This window comes from Xiphias gladius, chromosome 17, assembly GCF_016859285.1.
Source record: "Xiphias gladius isolate SHS-SW01 ecotype Sanya breed wild chromosome 17, ASM1685928v1, whole genome shotgun sequence".
NCBI classification, from domain to species: Eukaryota; Metazoa; Chordata; class Actinopteri; order Istiophoriformes; family Xiphiidae; genus Xiphias; species Xiphias gladius.
In genome coordinates, this window is record NC_053416.1 from 22,344,387 (window position 1) to 22,356,984 (window position 12,598).

General features: G+C 39.8%; 1 protein-coding gene across 6 annotated transcripts in view; it reads right to left on the reverse strand.

The window, feature by feature from the left end:
- camkk1a (calcium/calmodulin-dependent protein kinase kinase 1, alpha a) overlaps positions 1-12,598 on the reverse strand; it is a 91,131-nt gene that overhangs the window by 72,048 nt on the left and 6,485 nt on the right. Inside the window, exon 1 of one of the 6 annotated variants that reach the window (XM_040149891.1) lies at positions 5,936-6,035. The exons of 3 other annotated variants lie outside the window; for them this stretch is intronic. The gene's annotated coding sequence lies outside the window, so the exon portion shown is untranslated. Of the gene's footprint in view, positions 1-3,510; positions 3,584-4,832; positions 4,852-5,935; positions 6,036-12,598 lie in introns of those variants that run through there. 2 more of the 6 variants (XM_040149892.1, XM_040149890.1) reach the window with 2 other exon arrangements.

The window sequence follows — 12,598 nt, forward strand, 5'->3', positions numbered from 1 at the left end:
AAGAACAGCTGATGACCAAAGCCACCACCTCATCTGTCAAACGTGGCAGTGGTCCTGTAATGACTTGGGCATGTATGGCTCCAATGGAACCGTCACCCTGGCCTTTTTGATGATTTCACTGCTGATAGAAGCAAAAGGATGAAAGCAGAGGTACAGAGGAGCAAACTATGTACCAAGATTCAGTCAAATGCATCAAAACTCATCAGACAACATTTCATCATTCAGCAGGACAACAATCCTAAACATATTGCCCAAAGCAACCACAGAGCTTTTCAGGGTGAAGAGGTGAAATATGCTCGACTGGTGGTGTCAGTCACCTGATCATAGTCTGAACATTCAGCGGTTCACTTGCTGAAGAGCAGACTAAAGGCAGAGACCCCACAGGCTGAAGAGCTGAAGGAGGCTGCAGTGAACCCCACGGGAGAGCATCACCAGGGAGGATACAAAGAGTCAGCTGATGTCTATGGGTCAAAGACTTGAGGCAGTCATTGACTGCAAAGGATTTTCCACAAAATATTAAATATGATTTTTTTTTAACTTCATTTTTATTTGTCCAATTACCTTTAAACCACTATAATATGGGCGCTATGCGTGTAAAGGGCTATATGTTCCACACAGTTCTTTATATATTGATGTAAACCTCATCGACTTAAAGCTGAGACTTGGCACTTTCATGTAGTATCCATTATTTTATTTCAGATTGAATGTGAGGAAGGTCAGAGCCTGAACCAAAAAATTTATTTCAGTCAAATTCATCTAAAGTCATTTGACGAATACTTACGGTCTGGACTGTATTTGGAGACCACACTTTTTGAAGTTTCAGTATTTCTGATGTCTCATAGAAGAAACGAAATTAAACCAAATTAACCAATCGAGAAAATAATCAGAAGATTAATCGATACTGAAAAAAATCGTCAGTTGCACCACTACTCCCTATGATTGTGACAACATTCAGTATACTGAAATTCTGTTAAATTGTGAGTAGTAACGTTACACAATTGTTTCTTGAATGAATTTTTGGCAAATTTGTATTGAGCGCTTGTGTCTGTGAGATAATAGGCTGTGTGTATGCGCACAGGTGTGTGCGTGTGTGCTTTACTATCCACAGGGATAGTGAAACGTATGTGCATGCGTGTGTGTGAGTGTGAGAATTGTCCCTGAAATGCATGTGGAACATACAGACTGCTGACCTGCACGGTGCGTCGCTGTTAAACACAGACCTGGAAAACATACTGTAAGGTAATCTAACCGCACTATGTAAATGTCAGCTGATCAAAAGAAATGAAATAGGCTGCGTCTTATCTCACGTTTGAAAGTAGAAGCTCAGTCTTTGAGCTTTGATCCCTCCTGTACTGTAGGAAAGGTCAAATTGTAAACATTTACAGTCTTGCTAGTGCTGAGGCAGCGTACATACATAAGACTATTGGATCTCTGTACAGTGGCAAGAAAAGGTTTTGGCACCCCTGGTCAAAATTTCTGTTGCTGTGAATAGTTAAGTGAGCAGAAGATGAACTGATTTCCAAAAGGCATAAAGGTAAAGTTGAAACACTCTTGTCAACATTTTAAGCAAGATTAGTGTATTACTTTTGTTGTGTACTAGTTTACAGTGAAAATAAGGAAAGAAGCACCATGCAAAAGTTTCGGCACTACAAGAGAATTGAGCTCTCAGGTAACTTTTACCAAAGTCTCATACCTTAATTATTTAAGGGCTATGACTTGTTCACAGTCATTGTTAGGAAAGGACAAGTGATGTAAATTTCAAACTTATAAATACTCTGACTCCTCAAACCTTGTTCCAACAATCAGCAGCCATGGGCTCCTCTAAGCAGCTGACTCTGAAATTTCAAATAACTGATGCCCACAAAGCAGGACAAGGCTGTAAGAAGATAGGAAAGTGTTTTCAGGTAGTTGTTTCCTCTGTTTGTAATGTAATTAACAAATGACAGTTAACAGAAACGGTGGAGGCCAAGATGAGGTCTGGAAGACAAAGAAAACTTTCACAGACAACTGCTCGAAGTATTGTTAGAAAGGCAAATCAGAATCCCTGTTTGACGGCAAAAGACCTTCAGGAGGATTTAGCAGACTGGAGTGGTGGTGCACTGCTCTACTGTACAACAACACCTGCACAAATATGACAGTCATGGAAGAGTCATCAGAAGAAAACTTTTCCCGTGTCCTCACCACAAAATTCAGTATCAGACGGTTGCAAAAGAATTTCTAAAGAAGCATGATACATTTTGGAAACAAGTCCTGTGGACTGATGAGGTTAAAATACAACTTTTTAGCTGCAATGAGCAAAGGAATGTTTGGAGAAAAAAGGGTGCAGAATTCCATGAAAAGAACACCTCTCCAACTGTTATGCTCGGGGGTGAATCCATCATGTTTTGGGCTTGTGTTGCAGCCAGTGGATTCAAGAACGGATTCAATTAAATTCCAGCAAATTCCGGGAGCAAACATCACATTGTCTGTAAAAAAAAGCTGAAAATGAAAAGAGTGATGGCTTCTACAACAGGATAATGATCCTAAACACCTAAAAATCTACAATGGACTAACTCAAGAGGCACAAGCTGAAGGTTTTGCAAATACCCTCTCAGTCCTCCGACCTACACATCATTGAAAATCTGTGAATAGACCTCAAAGAGCACTGCATGGAAGATGTCCCAAGATTCTCACAGAACTAGAAGACTTTTGCAGGAAGAATGATTGAAAATCCCCCAAAACTTAAAGACTCTCAGCTGCTTCAAAAAGTGTTTATAAGCTATGATACTTGCCATAGGGGGTGATACTAAGTACTGACCGGATGCAGGGTGCTTTTTTGTTATTTTGAAACTGTAACTTTTAGATGGAAATAAAAAAGTAATCTCGCTTAAAATATTAAAGAACTGGCTACAGGGTACTGCCTGGGATTCTGCTGGGTGCCATTTGCATCTTACTTCTGATCGAAAGTTGATATCAAGGCCAGAAGGACCATTATGGAAGACTTCACTATACTGCCCTGCAATGGATGCACAACTTTATCTCCACTGTTCACAGCATTAAAAAATACATACCTTTGCTGATTAAATGACAAATGTCAGGAACGAATGAGTGTCTAATTATGGGTACTATAATTACATTAATTAAATTTGTACTATGAAATCAATGAATAGACAGTTTAATACACAGTACACATATACAATATTGCGTCTATGTGTGATCATTTGAACATCGAGCTAATTGGAAAATAACAAGGATTTAGTGCTCTCCATCCAGTATTTGCAGTCTTGGCCGGGTGGAAACAGCGTTTATACAGTAAAGTGATGATAAAAATCTCTTCTAATAAAATTCTTTAGGGCAGTGAGCATCTTTTAACAGACAAAGAAAATACTATTTTACTGCAGGGTTTTATGGACTACATACAACACTCTCACTGGCTTTTATCCCATCCCATCACATTAACTGCTGAGAAAAAAAAAAACAAAAAAACAGGAATAGGAATAGGAAGGGAGAAAAGCCCAGAAGGAACATTACCTGGCATCTCCTGGTGAATGATAGAGTGAGCCCAGGGAACAGCTTGGATTTGCGTGGCTTTTGTATGCATCTCCTGCCCACACAAACAAACCCACACACATACTTGATTTTGTTTTTTGAAAAAGGATTAAGGGAGGCATTTCATCCCCCTATATGCACACATACACACTAGAATTAGCTTTTCTGCATGTTCCTCCTGTTCCAACAGTTGGCAGTGATTATGCCTCATCATCTTTGATTGAGAGAGCCTCATTCATATGGAGCAGAGTGCACAGCATCTTCAGGGCCTCTGGAAACAGTGAGAGGGCATAGTAATCAGCTATCAACTGTGATCAAGGGAAACTCTCACCACTATGAATGTTGCTGAATATATTTAATGTCAAAGACAACTTAATCTTAGAGGCATAACAATTGCATCACCACTACACCACACCACACCAGCAGTTGCAGAGAGCAAACTACAGTACTAAGGCAATTCACTTCCTAAAAGAAGAAAAAAACAATGATCTGGAAAGTATCTTTTGAGACTTTAAATAAATTTAATCTTTGAACATTTCATTTGCCCTTTTAGTGCTATTCAACATGTTACTTGAGTTAGTTATACTGTGTAAACATTTATATTTTGATAAAAATGTGATTTGTATGTATTGACATATTGTATAAACAGGACTCTACAGCCATGCTAGCAGCTCTGTAAAGCTGCATTTAAGCACAGTGGTACTTGAGCTAAATGCTAACACCAACAGGCTAACAAACTCACAATAACAATGCTAACGTGCTGATGTTAAGCAGATGTAATGTTTACCACGTTAGTTTACCATCTTAGTTTAGCGTGTTAGCGTGCTAACATTTGCTAATTAGCACTAAACACGAAGTACAGCTGAAGCTGATGGGAACATCAGTCAGTTTTAGTTTTTGCAGGTATTTGGTCATAAACCAACGAAAGTTTTGGACTGAAATTTTGACCTGATGATGGCGCAGGGGATCATCAAGGTGTTGCTAGTCATCCCCGGGGCCATTAATATTTGTACTAAATTTCATGGAGATCCATCTAGTAGTTGTTGAAACATTTCATGTCAACCTCATGATGCCACTAAGGGAAAAGTCAGGGTCTGTCATGGACCAAAGTCTTGGACTGACTGACATTGCCATCCCTAAAACTGTGTTGCTAGCATGGCTAAAAACTGCAACCAAACACACAATACAAGGTATACCACTACTGCTAACAACTCAGTACTAAAGGGAGGATTTTTTGTCACATAAAGTACAGTACTAAGTTTTAGGTACTTTAGATGTATAGGTTCTTATCCATCACGCAGTACCTTCAGGGAACAGTTTGATCAGTTCCAAATTCATTCTGCAGCATAACAACAAGCCCACACGTACAGCCGGAGTCATAAAGAAATATCTGCAGAGACAAGATGAACAAGGAGTGCTGTCACAGATGTCGTGGCCCCCACAGAGCAGTGATCTCAACATCATGGAATCAGTCTTGGATCACATAAAGAGACAGAAGACACAGACAGAATGAATCCACAGAGGAACTGTGGCCAGTTCTCCAAGATGCTTGGAACAACCTACGTACCAAGTACCTTAAAAAAACTGTGCAAGTGTACTGAGGAGAACTGGTGCTGTTTTCAGCTCTGGTCACAGAAAATATTGATTTGATTTGTTAATTGATTAATAAAAACTATTCATGGCATTGTTTTTGAAAGCATCCTCACATTACTTCTAGTGCGTAAATCTTTTGCAGAGTACTTAAATGCTTAAATTTCTCTAAAGGACTATATAGGAATGTCATATCTTGGGTGCAAGTGAAAACACAGTATTCGGTATGTTCAAGAGAACACAATAAGAATATGTGAAAGTCAACAACCACTGCTACAGTTTAACACCCAAAGCAAAAACAGCCCAGGTCGTGGCTGACGCTAAGGCTCTTTTCCTCATATTGCTGTCGACAAACAATTATAACTGACAGCGCACGAAGTTTATGTCCGTTAACAAAACCACCATCATAAAATCTAGCTTCACACACACAGGAACAAACACCATGATTGCAATAATTTCCTCTGTGTTACCAGTCAGACTGATCCCTGGAACTCTTTAATTCAATCCAAAGGATTAGCAGGCAGCTGTACGAGAAACAACTAGCTCTATCCCTAAACCTTTTAAACACATTCTTGTACAGTCAATCAATGTGATGTGATGGAGAAAACAGGCAGCAGCTCTGCTCCCTGGGCTAGATACTGGACCAAGGGTCCATGAGCAGTGATCAATCTGACTGGACAGTAATACATTCTGGGAAAGACCCAACCAAACCCTCTCTAAGGGTGGCTGCCTCAGGCAATAATAAGCCCAGGATTACACAGGATATAAGAGTGCAAACTGGCAAGTTGGATGAGCCAGTTATTTCTCCTCTACTCACACTGACAATGAGCCCGTAGTTTCCAGCTTGGCTGACCTTCCTGGAATCCTAGAAATTTTGCCTGACAAGGGTCCCTCTAATGAGGACTGACCAGCCCAGAATCGCCTCCCCACCAACAGGCAGATAAAAACTGATCTGCAGATCTGGGATGTAGAGGACTCATTAAATTTCCATGTTGGGCGGGCCTTGATGGTGGCTCCACCCTCTGTCCTTGTGACACTAGTCAGGCTATCTGGGTGCCAGACCTGCTACTACTTGATCATCTATTTTTAGAAGAGTTAGTAGCACTGGAATCAGTCTGGAAGGGATAGCAAGAGAGGCTGAAAGAGTTAATATACTGTAAGAGAGGAACACGGTGCAGCCCATCTTCCACCAATCCTCAAAATTCCCGTTCATAGCTTTCGATATCGCGTTGCTGGAAATCTGTGATGATGTGGACCTGCAGAGGATTAATCTGATGCTGCTGAAAATGAGAAGCCATCTATCTTTTCCCTTGGGAGTGATACTCAGTGCCCTCTAAATCCCTCAGAGAGGCAAAATATCCCAGTTTTCTCTATCCCCTCTCCTTGCTATTAGAAACCTGTGCTCAGGTGGCAGGCAGGCTGACAGGTCAGTCCTGATGCACAGAGGCAGGGGCTGGCTCTCATCTAACTGACCAATTCAGTATCCACCTGGCTGTGAGCTGCAGGCAGATAAAAAGTCCAGCTTTCCCTACTCATTACAGACTGAGCAATAAAGATGCATACTATATGAGCAAGTGCTGAACTGAATTTACTGCATAGGCACATATGATGCATTTTTTAAATCAGGGGCTTTAAGGAAATATATAGATCAGTTTGTCCATTAGCTGACCAAGGTTAAAAGGAACACATTGGCTCTGTAAGGCTGTACTGTACTTAGGCACAGTAGAGACGATGCTAACATGCTGAAGTTATGCAGGTACAATGTTTACGATGCTCACCATCTTAGTTTAGCGTATTGTTTGCTAACACATTCGCTAATTAGCTAACTCACACTAAAAAGTGAGGTTGATGAGAATATCATTAGCAAATGCTAATGATATTCCCATCAGGCTCATTCTCATGCTTTTGGCATGAGAGGCTCTATCTCACTCTGTCACACCGTCCAAATCTCAAATGAGACAAATGAGAAGAAGCCACTATCATTCCTTTATGAAAAATACAGTTATAGGTTTTGCAGAACCATCAGTTGGATGTTCTGTTTATGCACTACTATGTCCATTTGATTTATAAAACACCTGCAGCCACCACACAACGTCGTTAACTTCATTAATTATTTAAATATCTGCTCTGGCGACAAGGTCAGTCAAGAAAGTGATATTCTGTGTTTTTAAGCACATCAAGACGACAGGACAATTTTACATTCAAGATTTACAAGATTCACAAGATTTCAAATGAAATTGTTGAAATAAAGAGGCCATCCTTAGGATGAGGGGTAATTTTATTAAAAAGTAAAACTCCAAGCCCCATTTCCTGTAGAGAATTGAAATATTTCTCTTACCTATTAAGTTTTTATTACTGGAAATTTTAAGGTTTACTGCTTAAATGCAATGCCTGACTATATTTGCAGTAGTCGCATCACTGTGCACATTAAACTCTATCTATATACTTAACGAGCAGCAATAAATGCGGGCACCGTGAATATCTGTTCAATTTTTTTTTTGTCAATCCATCGAATAGTTGTTGACATATTTCAATCTGAACCAACGTGGTGGATCAACTGACATACATAGATCCACACCACAGGCCTGGCTAAAAACATAAATGAAATCATTACAAAACTGTCTCAAAGTTAATACTCTGCTGAAATAAATTACTCTGTCAATCAAGACACAACTTCCACTGTTAGTGCAGGCCTCCATTTTTACGCTTTATAGATTTTATGTTCAATAACAAAAACAGAGTATTTCTGTATTTACACTCCCTTCTGTATTGACTTTCCCTTTTTCCAGGAATGCTATATCTTCATATACTTACACAATGTCCTCTATGGCATTAAGGTGTTTTACATCTTTGCTTATCCTGTGGAAGGTGTTGTGCAGATTTGATATTATGAGAAAACACTGTCAAGATGATCTACAGTGGCACAGCAAGTGAACCAAGATGTTGTCCTCCCGCAGAACATAGCCACAGGTGTTTTACCGCCAGTGTCTTTATGCACGTGTGTGTGAGTGTGTCTTTATGGTGTAACGAGTGTGACCTGACTGCGTGAATGTGTAACAAGTTTTGCAAGTACAGATTATAGTATAGGTGTCTCAAATTTCAACATGACTAACATGTTGATGTTCAAAGCCTCTGACTCTGGAAAGTGATCAAATGAACACAATTAGTCGCATATTTACACTTGCAGTGTAATGGCCAGTTTTTGTAAATGAGCAAAGACTGCATTAGTAACCTGACTTACTAATTTCCTCTGTGACTTGGTTTGACCTTTGATGTTAGTCACATGTAAACATCACTACTTTCTCTACCGGCTGAAGGGTGAGTTCCTTCCATCACTATGTTTCAGAGAATCATCCCTGCCACAGAGGCTGAACACCACTTTTCTCAAGCTTGTGTGTCTTGCACAGCACTAAAAACATTGGATTTTGTGGTTTAAAAAAATAGAAAAATCAAACCTGAAAACCCTAATAGAAACAAAATCAGACTTGAGGTTGTGTTCTTTCTTCGGGGAAAGGTCACAAGCAGAGGGTAAGAGAGGGATTGCCATAAGGAAGCTGCTGGTATCACAGATGGAGCAAATGTTTACCCCAGCAGCCCTTTGATGACTCATCCTAATAATTTTACTCCCTGACGACAGATGACCATTATTTACATATTCTACAGCTAATTTGACTAAAAACACTCATTTACATTTTTTATTATGAGGCTGAGAATATTATATTTATAGCTTTGAGTGACACTGGCAAATGATAAACTTTTAAAAAATATGACTACGTTTACAAGTCAAGTCGAAGACAAAGGTCCTTGATAAATATATCACCTTAATTCTAAAACTGCAGTGACTGACTGGTGAATCAATTAGTCGATCATCAGAAAAATAATTTTTATAAGCAAAAATTTTGATAATCAATTGTTTAAATCATTTTTTCAAGCAAAAAAAGCAAACTAAAAGATTGCTGTTTTCAGCCTCTAAAATGTAAAGATTTTCTGCTTTTCTTTTTTTCATATGATTGTAAAAGAATATCTTTGGGTTTCGGGCTGGTGGTCGGACAAAACAAGATATTTGAAAATATAAACTTTGATCAGGAAAAATTCGAATGGATATCGTTAAATGTTCTGTCATTTCATAGACTAAACATTTCAAATAACTCTTACACAGACTGTAGAAGACCAAAGAGAACATACGTCACAAAAGGTTTAAATTCTCACTGACTTTTTTGTTCTAGCTTTTCTTCCTTCTCTTTTTTTTTTAAGATTACTGAACCGTTATTTTCTCTCCACCCTTTCGCAGCAGGAACATAAAGCCACTACAATGGAGCAACCTTATATTTTCCACAGTAAAAAAAAAAAAGACTTGTAATCTAATACACACACTAAATTCCTCCATTTTAGAAACTGGCTTTTGACTTTTATTTCTGACACGTCTCGGCCCCATCTGACGTGCCAGTTATGTTTTGTTTCCTACACCACGGGCGCCAGATTATTCTTAAGAAATACAAGAATTTCAGGCCTCTGGGCTGTGGGCCTCTCACTCCCCTCATCAATAATGTTAGCAGCAACATTGAAGAGTCTCTTATTCTCCACCCTAGTGCAAGCTACAAAGAAAAATTTAAATGCAGAAGCCAGGAGAGGGGAGCAGAGGTTGGTTGATGCTCCAGAACTGGAATGGATTTGAGGAACAGTTTGCTCACTAAAATAGGTTGCCTTCTCAAAAGGAGAGCGCTGGTGTCGGCTGGCCCAGGATCAGGTTCTGCTTCCCACTCCTCCAGGATTTAATCAAAAAAAAGTACCAGCTTCTTTCAATTGCATCATCCACACAGAGGGATATTTCTACTGGCCCACTGCAATGAGACCTGAGTAGAAATGGTAAAGTATGTCATATAGAGAGGCTGAAGAGGGGGGTACTTAGCAGAGGTTTAAGCGCTTTCTCTGTGGCTGGCAGTATTCTCGCTGCACTCACAAACCTGTCTTTGGAGCCATTAGAGCAATTCCTCCCCCAGCAGCGCTGTCACTGCTAAGCAATAGTAGACAATCTGCCAGGGCCTCCTTTATAGAAGCAGAGAAGGAAACAACTTTTTTCCTCTTATGTATTAGTGAATTTTATGTTGTCATAGCACAGGGAGTACTGGAGAAATTGTTATGTCTGGCAGAAAATATTGACGATAACTCTTAGGCTGCAACATACATATGTTGAGTATAAGTGACTCACGACACCAAACAAAAGGAAGTGGACTTTACTTGGACCCTGGTGAGTCCAACTCGTCTCCTGCAGAGTAGCTGGGACCAGTGTCAGGGGGTTAACAAAAATAAAGAATTACAAAAAGTTTCAGCCATCTGTCTGATAGGTTTGTTTTGTTTTTTCAGCCTAATCATGGCCTCCTTCATTTGCATTGACACCTGTTTGGACCGCTAATTGAGAGTTCCCATGAAGGGCTACTAAATGCAAACTCAACACTTGGAATCAACTCCAGACTTTTTATCTGCTTCATTTGTCATGAAATAACGAGGAAACAGGCCACACCTGGCCATCAAAATGATTGTCAGTCAATTGTCCAATTACTTTTGAGCCTCTGAAAATGGAGGGATTATGTATAAAAATGGCTGTTAATTCCTAAATGGTTGAATTAAAGCTGAAAGTCTATACCTCAATCACATCTTGATGGCTTCGTTTCAAATCCATTTGTGGTGGTGTACAGAAGCACAGTTACAAAAATTGTGTCACAGTCCAAATATTTATGGAACTAACTGTATATCATATACATATTATATATTCATATATGTAAAGAAAGAGAGAGAGGCTACAGTGTGCTGAACGTCCCCCATTGTTTGCAACACACACCTTGTCATAATAGAAAAACTCACCAAGCAATGAAAAAGTCCCATGACTTTTCACTCAAATCAGATCTAAAGAAAGAAAATACCAACGGGTAATCCATATCTCATTCCTACTGTAAGTAGCAGATCGTTGCAACATGTGGGTTGGGTGGCAAATTACAAAAGCCTCTGAGTGTGTGGGCATTCACTTGAAATCACATAGATAAATATTTACTATTTTCAACTATGCATTATTACGAGCTGTGAAAGCATGGGTGGTACTGTTTTCACCTTTTGAGTCTGTGTGTGTCTGTGTGTGTATTCGTTTGTGTGTGTGTGTTATCATGGCGAAATGTGGTCCGAGACACCTACTGTAGGAGGAACTACCACAAAGGCGGATTTGGGTACTTTGGCAGGGTCTGACCCGTTTGTCCGCTCTGTCCCTCCCCCCACTTTACCGCCTGTCTGTCTGTCCACCCGTGCATCTGTTCGTCTTTGGATTGTAGTGACTCTATCACCATGATATCCTAACTACTATGCAAGATGGTCATGAAATTTTACAGGTGTGTAGTTGAGATCAAAATCAAGGCCGAGTTCGAGGATGGGTGTGATCCAACCCATGGCTACCGAGTACTCATGCAATAATGTAGTAATAACTGAGTACTCATGGATCGGAACTTCAATATGTTGACAGGCTTTGCGGCTGGTGTGAACCCATCACAAGATGGTCTCTAGTTTAAGCTAAAATAAATAACTTTCTGCACATTGTCAGCCCATTCGGAGAGAAATGAAATACTGTGTGAAACAGTGGCTAACCTGGAAAGGAGGCAAGACTGTGGCTGTCTACAGTGTACCCACATGACCCAAACCGTGACAAGTTGCCGCAGAGTAAAAAGCTGCTGTCAGGGTTTTGGACAGCACGTATACAAGCCTCTCTAGACGACAGACACAAACTCAACCAGCCATCGGTTTTTTCCGTTAGCTCACCAGCCATATGGAAATAGCAGCAGAACTCGGGGGACAAGCAGTTGAATAGATTTAAGGTTATTGTCTTTTTCTAGGGACTGGTACACATTGTGTTAAAGCTGATAGGGCTAGAATTCCACAAAGCTGCTATAGTGTCACTTTTGCTGACAAATTCACAGCCTGACAATGCTGTTAATATTGTCTTTTGAACTACCTCGCAAAAAATACTGTCAAAAGAAAATAGATTCCTTTAATTCTTTGGTTTTACTTTTACCAACTCAGAACTAAGCATTGCACTTCCAATAAACAGGTTCTGTTAAAAGAAATTAACTGGTTTAGGTTCCCAGTGGGTGTCTCATTCATGCTGGTGTCTCTCATACACAGGCTAATGAGAATGGGAGAGAAGTAGAGTGCAGGCTAGCAAATGGATGAAGTTAACTAAAAGACCTGAGAAACCCCAGAGTCCTTACTGCTCGTGCTTTGGATAATGAAGACTAATATGCAGATGTAGTTGTGCACATGGCACAGTATGAACTAATGAGGACCTATTCATCTATTATTGTATCCACTGTCTACAAAAACCCAAAAACTTTTATATCTGATTTGTTTCATCATGTTTCTTCTAGTGAGGTTGACATATGGGTCATATCTGGAATACGATGCAAAAATGCAAGTATGAAATCACAGAGGCGGCTCATTT